The sequence below is a fragment of the Papilio polytes genome, unplaced genomic scaffold (genome assembly GCF_000836215.1).
Source record: "Papilio polytes unplaced genomic scaffold, Ppol_1.0 DF823835.1, whole genome shotgun sequence".
In the NCBI taxonomy this organism is placed as follows: domain Eukaryota; kingdom Metazoa; phylum Arthropoda; class Insecta; order Lepidoptera; family Papilionidae; genus Papilio; species Papilio polytes.
This window is the reverse complement of record NW_013525369.1, coordinates 1,904,050-1,925,306: the sequence shown is the minus strand read 5'-3', so window position 1 is coordinate 1,925,306 and position 21,257 is coordinate 1,904,050. Positions and strand designations below refer to the sequence as shown.

At 33.5% G+C, this 21,257-nt stretch overlaps 1 protein-coding gene and 1 non-coding gene across 4 annotated transcripts in view; one reads left to right on the top strand and one right to left on the bottom strand.

Moving 5' to 3' along the window:
• The window catches only part of LOC106103257 (proteoglycan 4-like), a 34,826-nt gene that overhangs the window by 4,332 nt on the left and 9,237 nt on the right, over positions 1–21,257 (top strand). Inside the window, exon 2 of one of the 3 annotated variants that reach the window (XM_013282963.1) lies at positions 5,059–5,123. The exons of the other annotated variants lie outside the window; for them this stretch is intronic. The gene's annotated coding sequence lies outside the window, so the exon portion shown is untranslated. The remainder of the gene's footprint in view (positions 1–5,058; positions 5,124–21,257) is intronic. 3 annotated transcript variants of the gene reach the window in all.
• Positions 20,792–20,863, bottom strand: Trnae-cuc. Its single transcript has one exon. It is a non-coding gene; the product is annotated as a tRNA-Glu (tRNA).

Here is a 21,257-nt window from a genome sequence, read left to right as displayed (position 1 = left end):
CTTAACCTCTCACTCTTTATTACAAAAGCGGATGTTGGCGATTGTTTAAAATTTGCGAAGGTTAAATATTACTAGGAGACGTTAGCATAGCTATATAAATAAAAAATTGTTTGTCCATGTGAACGAACTCTATGAATAGACCATAGATTAACAGTTATGTCGTCAAACCGGTCCGCAAGGAATCTACGACATAATATTATCATTTTATAGTTTATGTGTTAAAAGATTCTTCTATATGTTTTATTTATGGTAGTATCTATCTATACTATTATAATAAAGCGTAAACACACACTTCTTTGTTGCCTAAGATGTCAGCAATTACAGCATATTTTTGAATAATTCTTTTTTAATAAAAAGCACTACATTTACGTCATGCTTTAGGCTATTTTTAACGCCATTAAACATAGGGGGTTAATATTTTGGATAATATCCTTAATTTGGGAAAGAGACTATAAGTTGCTGCCAACATCAAGGAAGCAAGGTTGTCGTCATGCCATGTCATTTTGACATTTGTAATTGATAATTTGAAAAATGTAAACAATGAAATAAAATTTTCGTAATTCCATGCGGATGAAGTCGCACAGGAACAGCTAGTCTTATTATAATAAAGTGTAAATACACACTTCTTTGTTGCGTAAGATATCAGCAATTACAACGTATTTTTGAAAAAAATATTTTTTTAATGAAAAGACTATAAGTTGTTGCCAACATCAAAGAAGCAAGGTTGCTATGCTTTGACATTATGTCATGTCATTTTGACATTTGCAATTGATTATTTGACAAATGCGAACAATAAAATGATTTTTTTATAATTTTATGCGGATGAAGTCGCAGGGGAACAGCTAGTTACTAATATTGTAAATGTAAAAGTTTAAATGTATGGATGGATGTTAGTTAGTAGCCTAAACTAAACGGATCTCGATGAAATTTGGTACGTAGAGGAGTCTGGAAGGACAGAGTAAAGTACTTTGCCTAGAGTGGGCACACCTTTGACTAATCTATAGCAGAACTTGTGCGATTTTCGATTGTTTCGCAGCTCAACTGTTTAGTTGCACAACTAAACATCGAGTGTGCGCACCTCCATATAAGCTCATAGGAATCAAAGCGAAACTAAACAGTTGTGCCATAGTTTAGTCAAGGGAGTGCGTATTAAACTGTATGGTAGGTACAGATAGATGGCGTTAGCAGTATATTGTTACATGTTTTGAGAGCAGCGACTGTTCCCACGCACTTGATGTTTATCAACACTGTCTTCTGTTCTAGCAATGTATTAATAACTATTATAGTTAATGATAATATTATTAATTTGTTATAATAATGGCAGTGGCTGAACACTAAGAAGGAAAAGCGAAAGACTACCCTTAACGGATGAGAAGATAAATGATAGTATAAGTGGTAGCTTTAAGGGCGGATTCAGCTTTGGCACCAGGGAGGGGTCATATAGGTACAAATTTTCGATGCGTTCCCAAACTGTTCCAATCATACAAAATTATTATATTAAATAAATTAAATATTGAGGGTATGTAGTTACATAAAATCTGTGTGGTGACAAAATATAAAATAATAATATTACGTTCAATCAGTGGTCCACCTAAGTCCTGGTACCAGCTCGGGGGGGTGGAGTCATGAAATGAATTGAATGAATTTTATCTGCGCAATACAGAAAACTAATAATTAACGCTTATATTGTTTATTTTACGTCTTTTTTAAATACCTGCCGGACGAAGTCGCGGTAAAAGCTAGTTAACAAACCGATGGGTGTCTTAAGTAGCGGCTAGAGGGATGGGAAAGCTCCTTCCTAGATCTAGCTTAGACTATAAGCGACTGGTTAAAACCATGTAACAAATCTTGTACTCGTGTACACTCACACACATAGTTTTGTAATATGTTAGCTGCATTCCTTTGTGACACTACGTGATGCTGTAATACAAGTAATTTTGCTTATAGGTTTAGATATATCACGTACTAAAAACTAGGTAAATTATCTTGTTCCACCAAAGACTCTAAATGAATATTCAGATAAGTTTCTGGTTAAATATATATGCACATAAATATGTAAGATGTATGTATGTACAATACTAACTATCGCCCTCGTAACCGTCTGCGCAGAATAAAACTTAGTCTATCTGTATTTCTAGATTACGGTCTACATGTGTAACTTCCAGATCTGTTGGGCACTTCTAGAGATACATAGTAACAAACATCCATCATTCCATCTAAACATTCGCATTTATAATATTACTAAGTATTATGCCGTAACAACATAAATAAAAAAAAAACATACAGACGAATTAAGTACCTCCCTCTTTTGGGAAGTCGGTCAAAAATTATTACACTTTTATTTTGATGATTTAATTTGAACAATTTAGATAAAGGAATCATAGTCGCCTTGATATCTGACTTTCCTCTAGGTAATTAAAACCTTCAATTCAATTTAGGTTAGTCTAGGTAGCTATATTATTTTCATAGCAATATACCTTAAAACATATTATTAATCGGTTTAAAATGAAGTAAAACCCACTAACAATTTTAAAACCGAGTTCAAAGTATTGTCTCCACAATCTATTAGCAATGTTCATTATAAAAGTAAAAGCAGAAGCCTAGAGAAAGGTTCGTCGTCCAGCCGACATAGTACGCATCACAATGGACATCACTAAAGTCACCAGAAATCTTACATTCCGACGGACAGTCCCCTATTCTTACATAACTTATATTACTGTCAGCGATTCCGTACGTATAGAAATATATCATAGCCCATGCGTCATTCTATATTTTAATCTATCTCTGTTCAAAATTTCATACAATATTATTTATCCCTTCTAGAGTTGTGTGGTAATAAATATCTACTCATCTATTTAAAACACAGGTCTTATCAAATCAGCTAGTAATGTAGTCGGATATTTTCGGATACATTTGCTTATCTAATTGATTTTTTTTGTTCTCTTCTATAATCGACGTTCATTTCCAAATTGATTGACAATGGGTATCTACTTGTCCTAATCTTTTATATACCATATGATGGTCACCTTAGTGGCATTACACACGTACGAAGTCGTGAAGGATCGCAGGTTTCACATACCTGCCGACCTCTGGTGGCGATGCCGTAAAGCATAGCACGTTCTACCAATACATCACTCGTTTACCTTGATAACAACATAACCTTTATTGTACTTAAACTGCGACTTTCTTCATACGGAATTAAAATTGAATTTAGTATGCACTATTCCAGACTGTAATATATAAAGGAATAGAGTTCAAATTTTCTTGATACGTTCTACGGTAATTCATCCGAACAGTCGAATTTAAAACATTTCTAACTAGCTGTCGCTCGCGACTCCGTCCGCGTAGAATTAAAAAAAAGCAAGTAGCTTGTGTCCTTCCAGAATATGCTCTACATCTATCCCAAATTTCATCGAGATCCGTTCAGTAGTATAGGCTACAAACTCTAACAAACATCCATCCATCCATTATATTAGTAAGATTCATCATCATTGGATGAAAATTGTGATAATGCCCCTTTTCGTACAAGGAAAGGAGGAAAAGATAAGACAGGAGAGGGAAAGCATAGGTTGACATCCTCTGTGCGCCACCCTCCTTCATCAACGAATTTCGGATGTATCTTCTAACGGCCTAAACTAAAACGCATCTTGATTACTAAGGACCTGCCCCAAATTGTAAATTGTCAGTTAACAATACAACGTATAAAATATTTTGTTAGATCAGTTATTTTATTTATTTATCAGATTTTGTTACCATATCTGACGGTGACGTCATTTTTAAGCTATCTGAGCCTCTATCAGTCAGTGTGGTGGGATAGGCCCTTAGCTAAGCTAAGGAATTTAGAGTTTAAGCGTGGCTTTATCATTTAGAACGCTGTTCCATATTTAAATGTTTCAGTGTACGGCCCTAAGGGCAGCTGTTACTTCCCTTTATAGAATACCAGTTGCCGTGCTCGTTATTACTTACCAACATTTATGAAGAAAGTTTATTGTGGAAGCAGTATACAATAATCAAATAGCGTTGTTATCGCCGCCAGTACTGTGACGAGAGAAAGTGTTTCGTTGACGAAACTGTTATTGTAACAGATAATCAAATACCATTTGCATTATAATAGCTAAGCTAGCTTTGCTTGTAACTTAGTTCGCGCAATAAAAAGACTTAGTAAGTAAGCCTAGTTCTTCCCGATTATGTTCTACATCTGTGGCAAGATTTTTCAAAATTATTTAACTCGTTTCGGAGATAATCCATTCATACTTTCGAATCTTAATAACATTATAAATGCGAAAGTAGATGGATGGTTAGAGTTTGTAGCCTAAACTGAACGGACGCGATGATTATTTTTTTTATAATATAAGGTGGCAAACGAGCAAGCGGCCACCTGAATCCACCGAAATGGAAAGCAACCGCTGCCCGCTGCCCATAAACATCCGCAATTGCAGATGCGTTGCCGACCCTTGATTGACGGAGGAGGAGACGCACATAAAGAGGACATATCCACTTCCTATGTGTCTTATCCACCGTCAATTCCACTATTCCTTCCTATCCCTTCCTCTTAAGAAAAGGGTGAAAAGGGAAAGGTACTAAAATTAGGTCTCCGGCACCACACTCATCAAACGAAACGCGGAATTGCTTCACGTCACGCCTTTCTGTGTGGTCGTGGTATTACACCGGGGGAGCCGACTCATTCGTTCGAAGATGTAAAAGCGGGCTCTACCACTGTTATAGCATAAATGTACAGGATAGTCCGAAAGAACACATAGGCTACTTTTTTTTATTCCATTAGTATAGAGTTGTGAGTGTTAGTTAGTTTTTATTATTAGTAAGAAGTATTCATCAGGAAATTATTATTATTTTTTATAATATAAGGTGGCAAACGAGCAAGCGGCCACTAGAATCCGCCAAAATGGCGAAGCGACCGCTGCCCATAGACATCCGCAATTGCAGATGCGTTGCCTACCGTTATACGACGGAGGAGGAGACGCACATAAAGAGGATATTTCCCCTTCCTATGTGATGGATATGTGGATGAGTAATTAAAACAGCGCTTGCTTGGTGCAGACTGGTTTATTCACGTCACATAGACGCAGTCGTCGGGCGCAGCCGACCGTTCCTCTTTAGGCAAGGTACACACGCATACATAACACTATGCATCTCCTGCACCGTCAAATCCACTTCCACTTCCCAACCTCTCCTTATAAGAAATCCACGGTTATAAACGTTATTCTTCAATGATCAAGATATATGAAACAAAAGACTTGTCATTTGTTAAGAAATTCTTTGCAATGAATACAATAATATTAGCATAGCTCTACTGGCAACACTCGGTGCAGCGGCTGTCTGAACTGAACCAGAGTTTTAATAACATCTTTGTTTTAACGGGAATCTTTATTGTTTGAAATGTAATATTTTTTAACATACAATAGATACCACACGGAAGGTCGTGTTTTGAGTTAATCTATACTAATATTATAAAGAGGATTTGTATTTTTGTATTTATTGAAATAAATCAAACTTCTAGGCCGATTTCAAAAAATCTTACATTAAAAAGCTACGTTACCAGTGTGTAATAGGCGGTATTTTTTCTATTTCACACAAGCGAAGACGCGAGCAATGGCTAGCTAAAATTAATAATGTTATAATCAAGGTTACACACCAAGGTAACTATAAAGAATGTCATTATTAACTTTAAAATATTACCATTTTATTAAAATTATAAATGCGAAACTTTATATGAATTGATGTTTGTTTGAGTTTGTAAATTGCTGAACGGATCTCAAATAAATATGGCATAGGAAAGGTAGTTTGGAAGAACACAAAGGCTCCTCTTTAATTCCACGACTGAAGTTGCGGGCGAAAGCTAGTGTCAAATAAAAATTAAAGATATTCAAGATATAGACAGGACAATACAAATCAAAATGTAAAACACTCGTACCTCTATTCAACCACTCTAGTTTAAGCTCTACTAGGGCTCTGAGCGATATTTCTTTATTCCCCTTTTATTTTCCATCGACCCATCGCGCCCTACCCAACAGCTGGTACTGATTGTCACTACGACAATAACTTTAGTAAGTTAAAGATTTCATTGTTCAGTCGAACTGCACAATTGACTGAAGATGTGCAGACAAAATTTAGAAAATTCCCTTCACCGCTTTCGTTTTAACTGTGGAATAAGATTGCAGAGAAAAAATTGAAAATATGTTTATAGGGAAATGTGTGGAACGTCCGCTCTATAACATTGTAATGCTGTCTAAAAGTGAGGTTAGAATTTAGTCTGCGTTTTACGTGATTTATGGTTTTCATTATGCAATAAAACGATTATACAATAAAAATTGCAAAATTCCGAAGATCCCTCCGTGTTTAACAATTTTATCCACGTCTCGGATAGTTAACGGAAAGTTTTACGTAACCGTAGTTACGGAGGTTTAAATAACTAGTGGTTAACGAGTTGTTCACGGAAATACTCTCAACGACAAATATGTTAACTTGGTTAACATAAAAACTTGTAGTTGATTTGACTGCAAGGAAATTCTGTTTGTATCTGAATCTGAATGTAGAATAACAAAATTGAGAAATCGGTTTCGATTTACTTTTAATTAATAAAAGACGATTCTTATTTGAAACTGTACATGTATACTATTACTGTCATACTAATCATACTAATATTATAAATGCGAAAGTTTAGATGGATGGATATTTGTTAGAGTTTGTAGCCTAAACTGCTAAACTAATTCGATGAAATTTGGTGTAGATGTAGAGGATAGTCTGGAAGAACACATAGACTTTGGGTTTTTTTTATCCACGCGGACGGAGTCGCGGGCGAAAGCTAGTAATATTATAAAGAGGTAATTTTGTATTTTTGTATGTATTGAAATAACTCCACTAATGGGCCGATTTTAAAAATTCTTTCACTGTTAGAAAGGTAATTTATCAGTGAGTAACATAGGTTATTTTTATTTCACGCGGACGAAGTCACGAGCAACAGCTAGGCATTTATGATTTGATATCTAACAACCTAATGGGATCTTTTTCTGACGTTTTCAACTATGTTCTTTTGTTTTTCATCAGAGATTACGCTTCCATCTTTCTTTGTAACCTAAGAGTAGCTTGAAAAACTTGTATAAATATCACTTGTTTCTTAGTACTCACAGCGTACAAGTTTCACAAATATAAACAATGCATAACGTACTAGTTGCTACACTAGGGTTGCCACTTGTCAGAAAGACCACAATTATTCCAGTTTCCATAGTATACAAATTAGGGATTTGACATAAACATATTTTTAGCAAAGTGATGTAAAACAAATGAATCGAGATTTTTGGGCGTCCGTTAATCTGGGTCACTGGTCTCTGTTAAATAGATAGGTCATTGCTTGGAAGTGATATTCTTTGCTTAGTTTTTATTAAAAAAAAGCCTATTGATATTTAATTCTATCTTTATTATCATGTTGAATCATCACTACTGTTAGGGTCAGTAGATGTAAAGTCATTATAGATTATTTGGCTTTCGAAGGTAATGCGATCGTCGTTTGTTTTTGGATCAGTCTTCGGAATAATTTCCTTTTGAATTTGCCAGCCCTATTCAAGTGTAACCTGAATGGACGCATGCCTCTCGCTTGCGTCACGCGTGCCAACCTAAGAAAAAAATGTCCGACCGACACAGAAATCCGTTTCGTAACTAATAGTAGTTTTATAGAGATTTATCCAACTGTTATTATTGCTTAATTTTACGTTATCATGGGCTTCGTGTGACGTAAAGATGTTTCTGATTTATGGGAGTTTTAGGTTATGTAAGTTTTTCCGGTTAATAAACTGCGGAATCTTACAGTTAGGTATTTATCTGACAGCAACAGATAGCCATCATTAATTTAAATGTCCGAAACGTTTTACCAACCTTACAAAAAAAATCCCAACTACTTTAGTATGAAGGGATTCAAACCATAAACATACCTGAGTGACCTTCACTTATCTATGGTTAATAACCTCAAAATGTATAAAACAATAAAAAGTATAATAAAAAAGCAAACAGGTAAAACGATAACCAATTCAATCACATCAATTACAGCAATTAATTTATTTATTAGCTTATTATATATAGCTTGTGTAAACATCAAACAACTTAGCGAAACATATTCACTTAATGTAAGCCAACTTTAAGTTTATTGCTGTCAAGCGACCTCTAGTGTGTAATTCTTAAATTGAAATACTATTTCGACTTACCTTTTTACCGTCGACTTGGTTGCGACAGAAATTAAAAGTGTATACCACACCTTAATTAGCCTAGATTTAATACGACGAAATAAAAATAAATTTAACGCATGAAGTGCTTTCGTAACTTGACTAGCAGTACCCCGCGTATTCGTCTGCGTGATATTCAAAATGATATGCCAAATTTCATCGAGATCCGTTTAGATTACAAACTCTAAGAAACATCTACCATCTAAACTTTCGCATTTATAATATTAGTAATAATTTAGATTTATCATCTAGATATTAAAGTAAACATTTTATTAGTTTTAAATATCATAAATTCAATATGGAATAAAATTATTTAAAATGGTTCATAATTTAAGCTATGTTTGGCGTTTTCATCACCGACATGTCTTACTTACTCCGTCGGAAACCGTTTAAAATATTAATGTATATTGCAATCGTCATGTATCGTAAATTACAAACAAATGTATTAATTTGTTAAAGTTAATTGGGTTAATTCAAGTAAATCTCCATACATGAGTCGACGAGATGTTTGCTCTAGATATGTAAGGACGGCCGGTTAATTAGTTACTAGTAAAGGACCGGAATAACTAGTGGAAATCCATTAAGTACATAAAATTATCTATGTATTTAACTATAGTTAGTACCTACTGACTTTTTTTTATAATATAAGGTGGCAAACGAGTAAGCGGCCACCCGAATCCACCGAAATGGAAAGCGACCGCTGCCCATAAACATCCGCAATTGCAGCGCTGCCTACCCTTCATTGACGGAGGAAGAAACGCACATAAAGAGGACATTTCCCCTACCTATGCGTCTCCTCCACCGTCAAATCCACTTTTCCTTCCCATGCTTTCCTCTTAAGAAAAGGGTGAAAAGGGAAAGGGACTAAAATTAGGCCTCCAGCACCACGTTCATCAGACGAAACGCGGAATTTTTACCACTTCACGCCTGTTTTCTGTGTGGTCGTTGTATTACGCCGGCCCATTTGTGCAAAGATGTTAAAGCAGGCTCTACTATATTCGTAACATTGTAATCTATTTATTACCTTTAAGCTGTTGCTCGCGACTTCTAACTTGAATTTTAAAAAAATAATTAAAAACATAGCCTATGTTACTCACTGACGTAGCTTTTTAATAGTGAAAGAATTTTTGAAATCGGTTCAGTAGTTTTTGAGTTATTTTTATACATACAAAAATACAAATCTTTCCTCTTTATAATATTGGTATAGATATAGGGTATAAACTAGGCAGTGCCGATGTTAGGATAAGGCGAGTTGGGACGAATAGCTAGTGGGCCTTAGACGTATGAAGGGGCGCCATAAGTTAGGTTGAAAGTTTTAACTTGAAACTATGTTAAAAATATTACAGGCTTTTTAATTCGTCAGTATGTTGTTTTTTGACCGACTTCCTAAAAGAAGGAGGTACTCAATTCGTCTGTATGTTTTTTTTATGTGTGTTACGGCATAACTCCACCGCTAGTGGACCGATTTTGACAATTCTTTTTTTATCCGAAAGGTAATGCTTGTAGGTGGGTCCCATTTTTTGTTTGATTTTTTAAATCAGACGTTCAATTTTTAAAATTCGAAAATTCGAGAATTTATGATGACTGGCCGTTTTAAAAACATGTTTACTTAATATTATGTAAATTACAGAAAAAAAACTTTACGGTCTTACTTAAAAACTATAAAATAAGAACAAAATTGATTTGTCGTTATTTATGTAAATTTAATTTAGCAACTTGTAAAGTTTCGACACAAACTTGTTGAGCCACAAACAATTTTTAGATGTACTTTTAGCAATAAGTATAAGTAATTTATTTTTTATCATTACTTATGTGAAAAATATGTAAACATAAAAAAAGTACTTGCTTAGTTGATAAAAAATCGAACAAGCCTAAAAGGAAATAAAACGCGATTCTCAAAGTTACTAATATTATAAATGCGAAAGTCTGGATGTATGTTTGTTAGAATTTGTAGCTTAAACGACAGAACGGATTTCAATGAAATTTGTCATAGATCTAAAGGATACTCTGGTAGAACACATAGTCTACTCACATTTGTATTCCTTAACCACGTGGAGTCGCGGGCGAAAGGTAGTTGTATCATAAACTTCATATTTCAATGCGAAAGTTTGAATACAAACTCTAAAGGCCACCTGTAAAACATATAGATATCTCTGTTTTCTTTATACATAAAGATAAAGATGTATATATTGTTGTTACAACGCAAATTTAACGTAAAAGTTTCACGTTAAAGTAAAATAGAGTTACAAAAAATTCGAACAACAAAAATAACCAATTATTGCATTTAATTTCTATCAATTTGATATTAAAGTTAAATAAACACTTAGCAAACTGTAACTAAAGTCAAATTAAACTATTGCAAATTTATTTCGTAAACAATTTCGCTTACGGAACATCACAAGTTCTCTGAGAATAGATTGAGAAACATCGACCCCAAAGACCTGCAAAAACTAATTGTTACATACTTTGAACTTTATTACAATACAATAAGGTTCAATTTCAAACAGACTGATTATTTTACTTAGATGATTTCGTCGATGGTATCACCTTATGGTAAAAAGTATGGTGTAGACATTAACCTGTTTGTTTCTACTAAAAAAACTTATATAAAACATAAGAGATATTTCAATAAGTTTTAAATAAACCTAAAGATATAACTACTATGAAAATATCTGTACATTTTATGGTTGACTAGCTTTCGCCCGCGAATCCGTCCGCGTGGAATTAAAAGTGAATAGCTTATGTGTTCTTCCTGACTATCCTCTACATATATGCCAAATTTCATCGAAATCCGTTCAGCCGTTTAGGCTACAAACTCTAACAAACATCCATCCATCTAAACTTTCGCAATTATAATATTAGTAAGATTTATGAAAATCACTTTAATAAAAACCTAAGAACTATGCGATTGAAGCGATCTTCGAATTCAAATGTACTAAACATATTCTATACACGTTTTTGTCCTGCTTTTTAAAGGACAAATGACTACATTTAGAATAATTCTTTGTGGATGTGCAACGCGACCTCGGATTCAAACCTGCTAATCTGCAGTGACGACATGACACGTCTGTGTGGCCCTAACACGTAACACCGAATCACATTATGTTAATTATGCAGCTATCGCCCGCAACTCCGTACGCGTGGATATAAAAAAGTAAGTAGCCGTGTTCTTCCAGACTATCTTTACATCTATGACAAATTTCATCGAGATCTATTCAGCCGTTTAGGATACAAACTCTAACAAACATCCATCTAAACTTAAGTATTTATAAGGTAACCCGAACGTTTTGTAAGTAGGGAACATCAGCGACTTTGTCCGCGAGGAATTTAAAAAAAAATCTATCTCTTACAATTTTCATACACATCTGTGTTGGAGTGTTAACAACATAAAAAAATTATAAAAAATACTAAACGATCTCCCATACATCGATTCTAGTAAATGTCATTGTCCTGTGTAAAAACAATGAAGCTTTGTTTCAATAAAGTGTAAAAAGGTGGGAAAATATCGAAGGAAAATATTTCTTAGAAAAGAAAAACGTAACCACGAGTAAAACAGCTTATAATGTCGTGTGTCTTTGATGGCTTGTACTTTATTAGACGAACTTCACCTCGTAATACCAATAACCAACTAGAGGATAGGCTTGCGCAAACAACCGTTTAATAATAATAAACAATTATTTCGTTCTATTTCACACAGACATACATAAAATCTGTTGTTTTAATGCGGACAAAACATTCGAACGAATGTAATTTTTTTGGTTGAACACCATCAGATTCCTTAATTGTACTATTATTATTACACGTACAAGTCTAATAGTGATCACGTACAAGTTATAATAGTGATGTATTTGTGTCAATAGTCAGTAGAAGTGACTAAGCGACAGGAATCCAGTCGACACTGCAAAGGACGCGGCCCGATCGCTTATAATTTGGATGTTTTAGTGAAGTGCCAGCGTGTATTATCGAAGTAATATATCGACAAGCAATAAACACCAATATGTATTGTTTTTATTTGGATAAAAAATGTAGTTACCAACCTTATATAAGGTTTTGATGTTTCTGATAAAGTGTTGTTGAGACTATAAGATCAGTTCTTGGAAGCGTTAGTGATGAGTGAGACAGAGATATCTGACTCAGTGAGAGAGAAAAAGACAAAGTATACAAGCAACTCAATCAATCGATAACAAGGTAACATCACTATCTCTATGGAAGTAACTCCAATATCTGCATTACGATTAGGGCTGTCAACGTTCAATTAACATAAACTTAAACGCAGGGAAAAAACAAGATCTGCCAGATTTGTTAGATCCTTGACCCCTTGGCGGACGACGTAAAAAACGCCGTCGAACCTTTTTAGTCCATAAAAACAGACAACCAGTGTCTTGTTTCAACCCAATTTGACCCGAAGACATCGATATCAAAACCGTAAATCAAATGTGTACATCAAAAACTTGAAGAATTGTGGTCAAATTCTAAAAAGTGGTAACCCTAATCGCAGAACTAGAATGCAACCTCTATGATAGGACATGGCTTCATACTTACATAGTGACTTTAGATTTTTTCTAACATACATTTGAATATCTTTTTGAAATGTTAGACAACTTTTACTTTTATGTCTTGTTTTGTTTTTGTGTCTCATTGTTAAACATTGAACTGTACTATTATAACTATTTGGTAGCTATTTCTTGTCTATACTTCGAAAGACCCGAGAAAATTCTGCTGTTTTTGAGATTATACGGAACAAATGGGGACACATATAGACAAAAAGCAACAAAAAACCGTTATACGTTACGCATTTACATTAGACACTTCAGTTTTATTCATCCAGGGTTATTTTAATTTTAAACCGTCGTTTCAACATCGAAATACCTCATCCAAAACCAGTTTCTTAATTCATCTTTATGCAACAACATGAATTATTACGATCATTAAATAAAACTTCATTCACAACTACCCTTAACCTCTAGGATTAGAGTTCAAAATGTAATTTGTTTTTTATAACGACCTGTCAGCAGATATCTTAAAGCTTTATATTTTATCAAAACCACAATCAGCTTTATTCTAATGAGAATAAAGTGCAAAATGCATTGACCTTAGATACGAAAGTACAGTCATCTTTCATTGCTAAGTTCCACTTAAAAACAATATTCATTTGTGCGTTTGGACGCTTTGAAACTATTAACATTGGTTAAAGTTGTAATAATAAATTTTTCCACATTAAATAGGGATGCAACAGTCATAGTGAAGTTTTTTGCTTGTTTCTCTATAACTGGAATACCGTGAACGAAGGTGACTGTACATTTTATAACTCGTAGTGTTAACAATATCTTATGTAAGAGCTAAGGTCACTCTAAGGTCAATTTGTACTACGTTTCGGATATTTTATTAGCATTTCGTTAACCAAGGAGGTTTTATAACTGCAGTCGCATGTTTTTATTACGTAGTACAATTCATAAATGGTGTGAATTTAATTGAATCGATCGAGAAACTATAGAAATAAAATTTTATTGAATTATAACGACTTTATCGCGTTGAATGTAACTTAGATATTGTATTCATTAAAAGATCTTTTAGTTTATTTGAAAAGGATTTTTAATTTTTCTTACTTAAAAATGAAAACTTATTGTATTATATATATTGTATATTGTATTGCAAACAAGATATCGACACGTAATAGAAACATTTCTATCAATTTTCCTTGGCTATGCGGTTTATGTCACGCAGCCGCTCGTGATTATTTGTGTGAGCAAGACTTCCAGACAGCATGAACTTATAAACGTAGATATTATATCTATAAGATAAGTAAAAGGTAATAGAATTGTCTAATGAGGGCCTGTCCCACCAAAATTGTAAATTGTCTGAAAACAATCCAGCGTGTAAAATATCGTATTTTGGTAATCTATCTGACAGTGACGTCATTTTCAAGATATCTGAGCCTCTATCTGCCAGTGCTGGGACAGGCCCTTAGTATTCTTTTTTAAACAGTAGTTACATATATTGTTCATTTCAATCCAGTGTCTAATTTAAGTAAACACATGTGTCATAAGTCATAAGACAAAGTACAATTCGAGTTGAACAAAATAATTTGTCTTTATTATTTTACGAGCTACAGCGCCCTTTATTGTAAATATCTATTTATTTGTGCATAAGTACACACTGTAGGTTTCAAATATTAACACCTACTTAGTTAAGTTAGATCCGTCCTTGCTTAAAGTTACGCGAGCGTGGGCGGTATTGTTTGTTAACCTCATTCCACTTAAGTGATGTCTTAACATGTTATTCAACATACAAAACTTGACAATACTTAACGTTGTAAAAATCACCTACCTCCTCTTACAATAAAAATCTCCACTTTTATTGAACCCTCATCACGGTACAGTCCTAAACTTAAGGTTTCTTAGGTATTCAACTCATTTACTAAGTAACTATTTTAAATTAACTAAAACGTATATCTGTACTAATATAATGAAGCGTTAACACACACTACTTCGTGGCTTAGGATGTCAACAATCTAACCATATTTTTGAATAATCGTTTCTTATAAAAAGCGCTATATTTACGAAAAACTTTAGGCTATTTATTTTCACGCTATTAAACTTAAGGGGTAAATAAATTGGAAAAAACCTTCATGCTAGCAAGGGATTTTAAACTACAAGCTGCCAAAAATAAGGAAGCAAGATTATTATGGTAACGGTAATTTAGACATTTGCATTTGAGAATTTGACAAATGTAAACAATAAAATAAAATTATTTCAGCTAGTATGATATACAGGATGGGCTACACCTGGTATTGCAGGAACTAAAAGAAAAAAATCTCTGCCGTTTTAATCATAAAAATCCAAATTCCCTTACATAGTCGAACATAAGCATATATCGCCTATTGAGCTGTGGCCATGTACTAACTACAAGTTACTGCAGACAATATTCCGGTTATAAATATTAACAATTTATTTATGATAATCAGGTTTCACTTTCGGATTTATTATGTTAATTAACGAAACAGGTTCATACAGGTTTCAAATTATCCGTTAAGGGCAACTTGTGTTGACTTAATTTGGCTTCAGTAAATTTGTTCTTAACCAGACTTATGCTCGGTTGCTGTTTTTCTAATTATAAACCCCCTAAGTGTAATAGCGTGAAAATATATAGCCTAAAGCGTGTCGTAAGTGTAGGGCTTTTTATTAAAGTAAGAATTATTCAAAAACAAGCTGTGATTGCTGACATCCTGCGCCACGAAGAAGTGGGTGTTTACGCTTTATTATATTAGCATTGAAAATAGAAATAAAAATATGTATATAGATTACCTAGTGATTCATTAGTGTTAGGTATTAGTTTCAACGGAGTATAACTCACGTTACTTCGAAAACGCACACAATAACACTAACGAATGTTTAAAAGTATCTGGGAAACCGGTCAGAATAGTGACAAGAGTCCATATTCTCTGCTTACACCATTCTCGATTTCGCCTTGACGTAAATGCAATAGTATAAATCTATCAGTTAAATATGTTCATATGGATACTGTTTTGACATACGGTGAGGTCGCAGTTTTATAAAGTAAACTTATAGCAGGTTGTTTTGTATTCAAAGGACGTCCACCGTGGCATTCTGTATAAGGAATGACTGCTAACAAAGGTACCTTTATAATATACGACACGGATACGATACGACTAAAAGTTTGTATGATATTCTGTAATTAATAATTTACTTATGCTTCTATTGTGAATAGAAACGTCTCGTGTCCGTATAGTGTATTCAAAGTGGTCTCTATCTTGCGTCACATCGGAAGAACAACTAAAATGATTCCCATTTTAGTTGCAACGACGATAACAATCACGATTTTATGCTACTCGATATTGGAATATGTCACGTACCTTTGATAGAATATTGTTAAAGCACCTACAGTTCTGACAGTTTACAGAACAGTAGGAATCTGCAGCTGAAACTGTGTATAGGTAAGATTTTAACTATCAGTTGTACTGTTCAATTTAAAGTCTTGTTCACACGCATATTAACTGATCAGTTCGGCTGTGTAATGATTCCTTGTCAATTCTTTTCAAACTCTTTTATACGTATCTTTATATGAATAAGGACGTGATCTCTATGTATCGTGAGTTCACAAATTATACATAATCACGTTTAACCGTGACACGAAGTCGAAGTCGTGTCGTGTGGTAGTGGACATGCGCCCTCTAGTGTATGCAGCGGAAACGATGGCCATAGTATACGGAGGTTGGATATCATTGTTTATAGCTAACGTTCACTTCCGTTGACGAACTTTAGGTGTATTTGTTACTTTATGGTTTTACAGTTATTTAAGGGCAGGTTTTCACTGTCTGATACATTCACCTATTACGCTAAGTACTTCAAATTAGCGATGTAATACGGCGCTAAGAAGTATCTACATAAAGATAACATATTGTGGAATACAGAGTCGTAGACACTAAAGTAGTTAGTTAGACAGTATATCTGTCAGGCAGGTTGTAACTAATGCAATTATTTTGTTTAACCAACATTATGATTTGAATTTTTGGAATCTTACTTCTTACTAATATTATAAATGCGAAAGTTTTGATAGATGGATGGGTAGATGGATGTTTGTTAGAGTTTGTAGTCTAAACTGTGGAACGTATTTCGATGAAATTTGGCATAGATATAGAGGATAGTCTGGAAGAACACATAGGCTACTTTTGGTTTATTCCACGCGGACGGAATCGCGGGCGAAAGCCAGTAACATTTAACCTTCAATCTTCATTACTTCTAAGATATACAATATGTTACACACATAGTAAATTCACGTAGCTGTTTGGAAACAATAAGAGATAGTGATCACTTACGCCTTCACTCGCATTGTCTTACTATCTAGTAATTGAGGTTAGTTTTTAACTATATAGCTAATTTATAAATATACTAGTTGTTCCCGCGCGACTTCATCCGCATGAATTATGAAAATTTTATTACATTGTTTGCATATGACAAGTTCTCAATAGCAAATGTCAAAATGACATGACAACAACCTCGCTTCCTTGATGTTGGCAGAAACTTATGGTCTCTTTCCCACATTAGGGTTTTCTCCAAAATATTTACCTGCTAAATTTAATGGCTTAAAAATATATAGCCTAAAACGTGACGCAAATGTAGGGCTTTTTATTAAAAAAATAATTATTCAAAAATATGCTGTAATTGCTGACATCTTAGGCAACAAAGAAGTGTGTTTTTACGCTTTATTATAATAGTATAGATTTACAAACAATCTTAATAACTATAACATAACCTTACCTTATAGAAGTCGACAGACGCTTCGTTATACAGATGAACATCTTCATACATGGCGGCCATATTGATTTTATATTTTTAATTATTTCGTGATTGTATGATAAAATGTAATTGTGTTGTTTTGTTAGGACAACTAATGTTAAACAGTTATAGGAAATAGTGATTTAATATAAATATTTAAGAATTAACGAGTTTTAGGGCAGAATAGTGCAGTCTATGGTAAACATTTTCTCGTTTGAATTGGCAAGAAATATATTCTAACCTATAATAATTTTGTAAAACTCGGTTTCAACACACTTTTTATCTTATTTTATAAGAAATGAATAAATGGAACACCGGTATATATCTTTTATTTGTGTTTTTAAAGACATTTTTCGTATTGATTTTATTACACATGCATATAATGAAATCCTAAAACGTTCCGTGGGTGACATTGACATAGTTACGTCATAAAAAGCCTTCTCACGCGTAATTCGATTTCTACAAACATACTAACTTTCGTTGATAATTTCTGTTCCTCTTCTACATAAAACGCGATGGTTTCGCTTTCTCAATGTATTTGGAATTTCAATTATTATGACGCCATCTATTGTTGAAAAGCGGGAACATTAACGGTTAAGTAACAAGGCCATCTTTGTTTACAAAATTTAACCAACTTATTGCGAATTTTACAACTAAATTATAATAAAATAATAAAAATTAACATACACGTTAAGCGTTTTGTAAAAATAGTTTGAACAAAGTAATCAAAATATTATTAAAAGTTAAAAAAATCTGTTTTTATGCCTTATAATTGTTTGTTTCACTTTTTTTAAAATATTCTATTTGCAATATTTACAAATGTTACACACAAAAGCGAAAGTTTATGTTGTTGAATAAACAATACGTGTTGTAAGTGATAATCGTTCGACAGCCGCGTAACAAACTTGTCAATGGACTTACATGAATTAGAATAAACGTTTCACTTTCACAATGAACGATAATCTCACTAAAGGTTTGCTCAATGTACTAAGTGTTTTTCGTGACTTCGACCGCGTGAAATTAAAAAATAATAGAAATATGTCCCCTATGTTATTAACTGATAACGTAGCTATTTATAGGTGAAAGAATTTTTAAAATCGGCCCAGTAGTTTTTGAGTTATTTAATTACATACAAAAATACAAATCTTTCCTCTTTATAATATTAGTAAAGACAGATATAGTTACATTATAGATTTTGTCGTGTAAAAGTCAACAAAAACTACTGGTTTTATTTTATTTTTATCGAAAATAAGGATTGTCATTGTTAAAATTTAGTTTGACTATTTCGTTTATTTACTATGCAATGTATTTGTACAATTTCACTTTTTACGTTTTTATTTAACCTTCAAAACTGTAAACACTTTCGCTGTTTACACTACCAGTGAGCGGTGACCCCGAGAGCGGACCATTAGCTACGGTCCCGGGGGTCACTGGACCGTGGCATCAATGTACACGCTACTCTCGATTGCTCTTCTTTTCGTCTTTAGTATTGATCATGCCACGGTGACCATGATATTTAAAAAACATGGAATGTCTTTAATATACTTAAATCTAATGTATAAAGAGTATATTGCTACTTAGGCGCATGAAATTAAAAAAGTTACTTATTTAAATCCCTATGCGTTATATCTGAGTGTAATCTACTTTACATATGCTTGTTTTTATATCTTTAATTGGCAAATAAGCATAGGGCCTCCGAATTCTTCAAAATAGCGTACGACTATTATTAAACAGTTTGATAACCGTCCAATACAACTACAAAACCATCTTAATATGTCTTTTAAAGCAAAAAGAAAAGAGAGAATACAATCAAGTCTATTCAGATTATGTGTTTATGGTCACCCTACTTTGATCTGCAAATTTGTATCTATTAAAGCATTTCAGAAACATTTGCAATAACAATGTAAACGTTGTGCGGAGATAATTGTTTTTATATCTTTTCCGGGTACTAATGTCGAAACATGATGATTTACTAACAGCCTTGAGAAGCCGGAAGAAATTATAAAGATTGATTTGATCAACTCAGTGTCTATAAAAAAGGTGTCATATTTTCAATAGAACGAACTTATATTACAAATAAACATAAATTACTCTTAACTCTTAAAGTGAAGGAAAACATCGTGTACCTCCACATACTGGCGAGGAATATCAAGACGTATGAAGTCAACCAAAACGCAGTTGACTAGTGTGGTTGACTATAGCCTAGTCACCCTTAGGGTAGATTCAAACCTTTCTTCGATGACATGAAAAGACAAGAGTGTCAAAAATATAATATTTTAGTTTTAAAAAATTCAAACACAAGTAAGGCGTTATAAGAAAAGGTACAAGTGAAATAAACTATGTATTACTACGTTACAAGGGTAAGCAGAGTGTAACAAATAATTTGGACCGTTAAATTTGTAATGACTTTATCAGAAGATCAACACGCAGCGACGAGCTTCCGTCACGACTACGTTCAGGTCACGCAACGGGATGCCTAGATTAGTAATGCCTAAGATTGCTACATCTAACTGATGGTTAAATTTATTATTCAAGCAATTAATTATGCTGTTGACCGCATAGCATGGATTTATTTCCTTTTTAGATTCTTTCTTTACTAGATTGTCCAATTTAATTAGACCCTTTTTGTACATTACCACTGTCGTAATATTTTTTATTCATTGGCAAAAGAAGATTTGAAAATCGATAACTTTTTAATGTATTAGATGGTGACCCTTTACCTAACAATGTTAATATATGATTATTGGAAACATTTGAACCTCATTAAATTATTATTTCACAACCTATTACATATTTTTTTCCTGAATACAACATGTATTCCACTACTTGACGATAGATGGCGTTGCACGTCATGAACAGTAATAAAAATTGCTTACCTCTAATACGTATTGACAAACTATGAATAGAGCAACTGAGAAATTATTATAAATTATATTTGAAAGCTTGTTAGCACGTTATAATATAAACCTAGTCATCATAGATCATGATTCGTAATGACTGTAATTTTAGTTATATTGTCATTTAAAAGTGAACCTAACTACAATGTGTTAAAGTATATATTCATATAATTTAGTTCGATTGTTAGATGCCGTTAGAGGGCGGGACACGCGGCGGGACTCATTTATAGTCAGGTTGTTAAAAGTAATTTGTTAGTCGATTTCTAACACGTTCTGCTAAAAAGCTCAAGTGAACAAAATATATGACAATGAATGTACTGCAGTAACATTCCATAAAAATAATTTGAAAATAAGCAAAAAGAATTTCCGATACCGGGAATCGAACCCGAGCCTCCTGGGTGAGAGCCAGGTATCCTAGCCACTAGACCATATCGGATGTTGGTAGATGGTTACAATTTTTCAACCATTTCATACTTTCACATTACTCTACATCGTGAGTTTACAATAATTGGACTAGTTTTGTATACTAGACATTTCCTCTTCGAGATAGATTTATCATCCCTTATTTACACTCCCTTCTTGATGTCATCATGCAATCCTTGAGTATCTTATAAATATTAGCTGTTCCTCGCAACTTCAACCCCGTGAAATTAAATAAAATAAGAATTATCAAAATCGGTCCACTAGCGGCGGAGTTATGCCGTAACACACATAAAAATAAAATAAAAAAAATATACAGACGAATTGAGTACCTCCTTCTTTTGGGAAACCTTCATTTTGAAGTCGGTAAAAAATAACAAAAACATAGCCTATGTTACTGACAGGTAAGG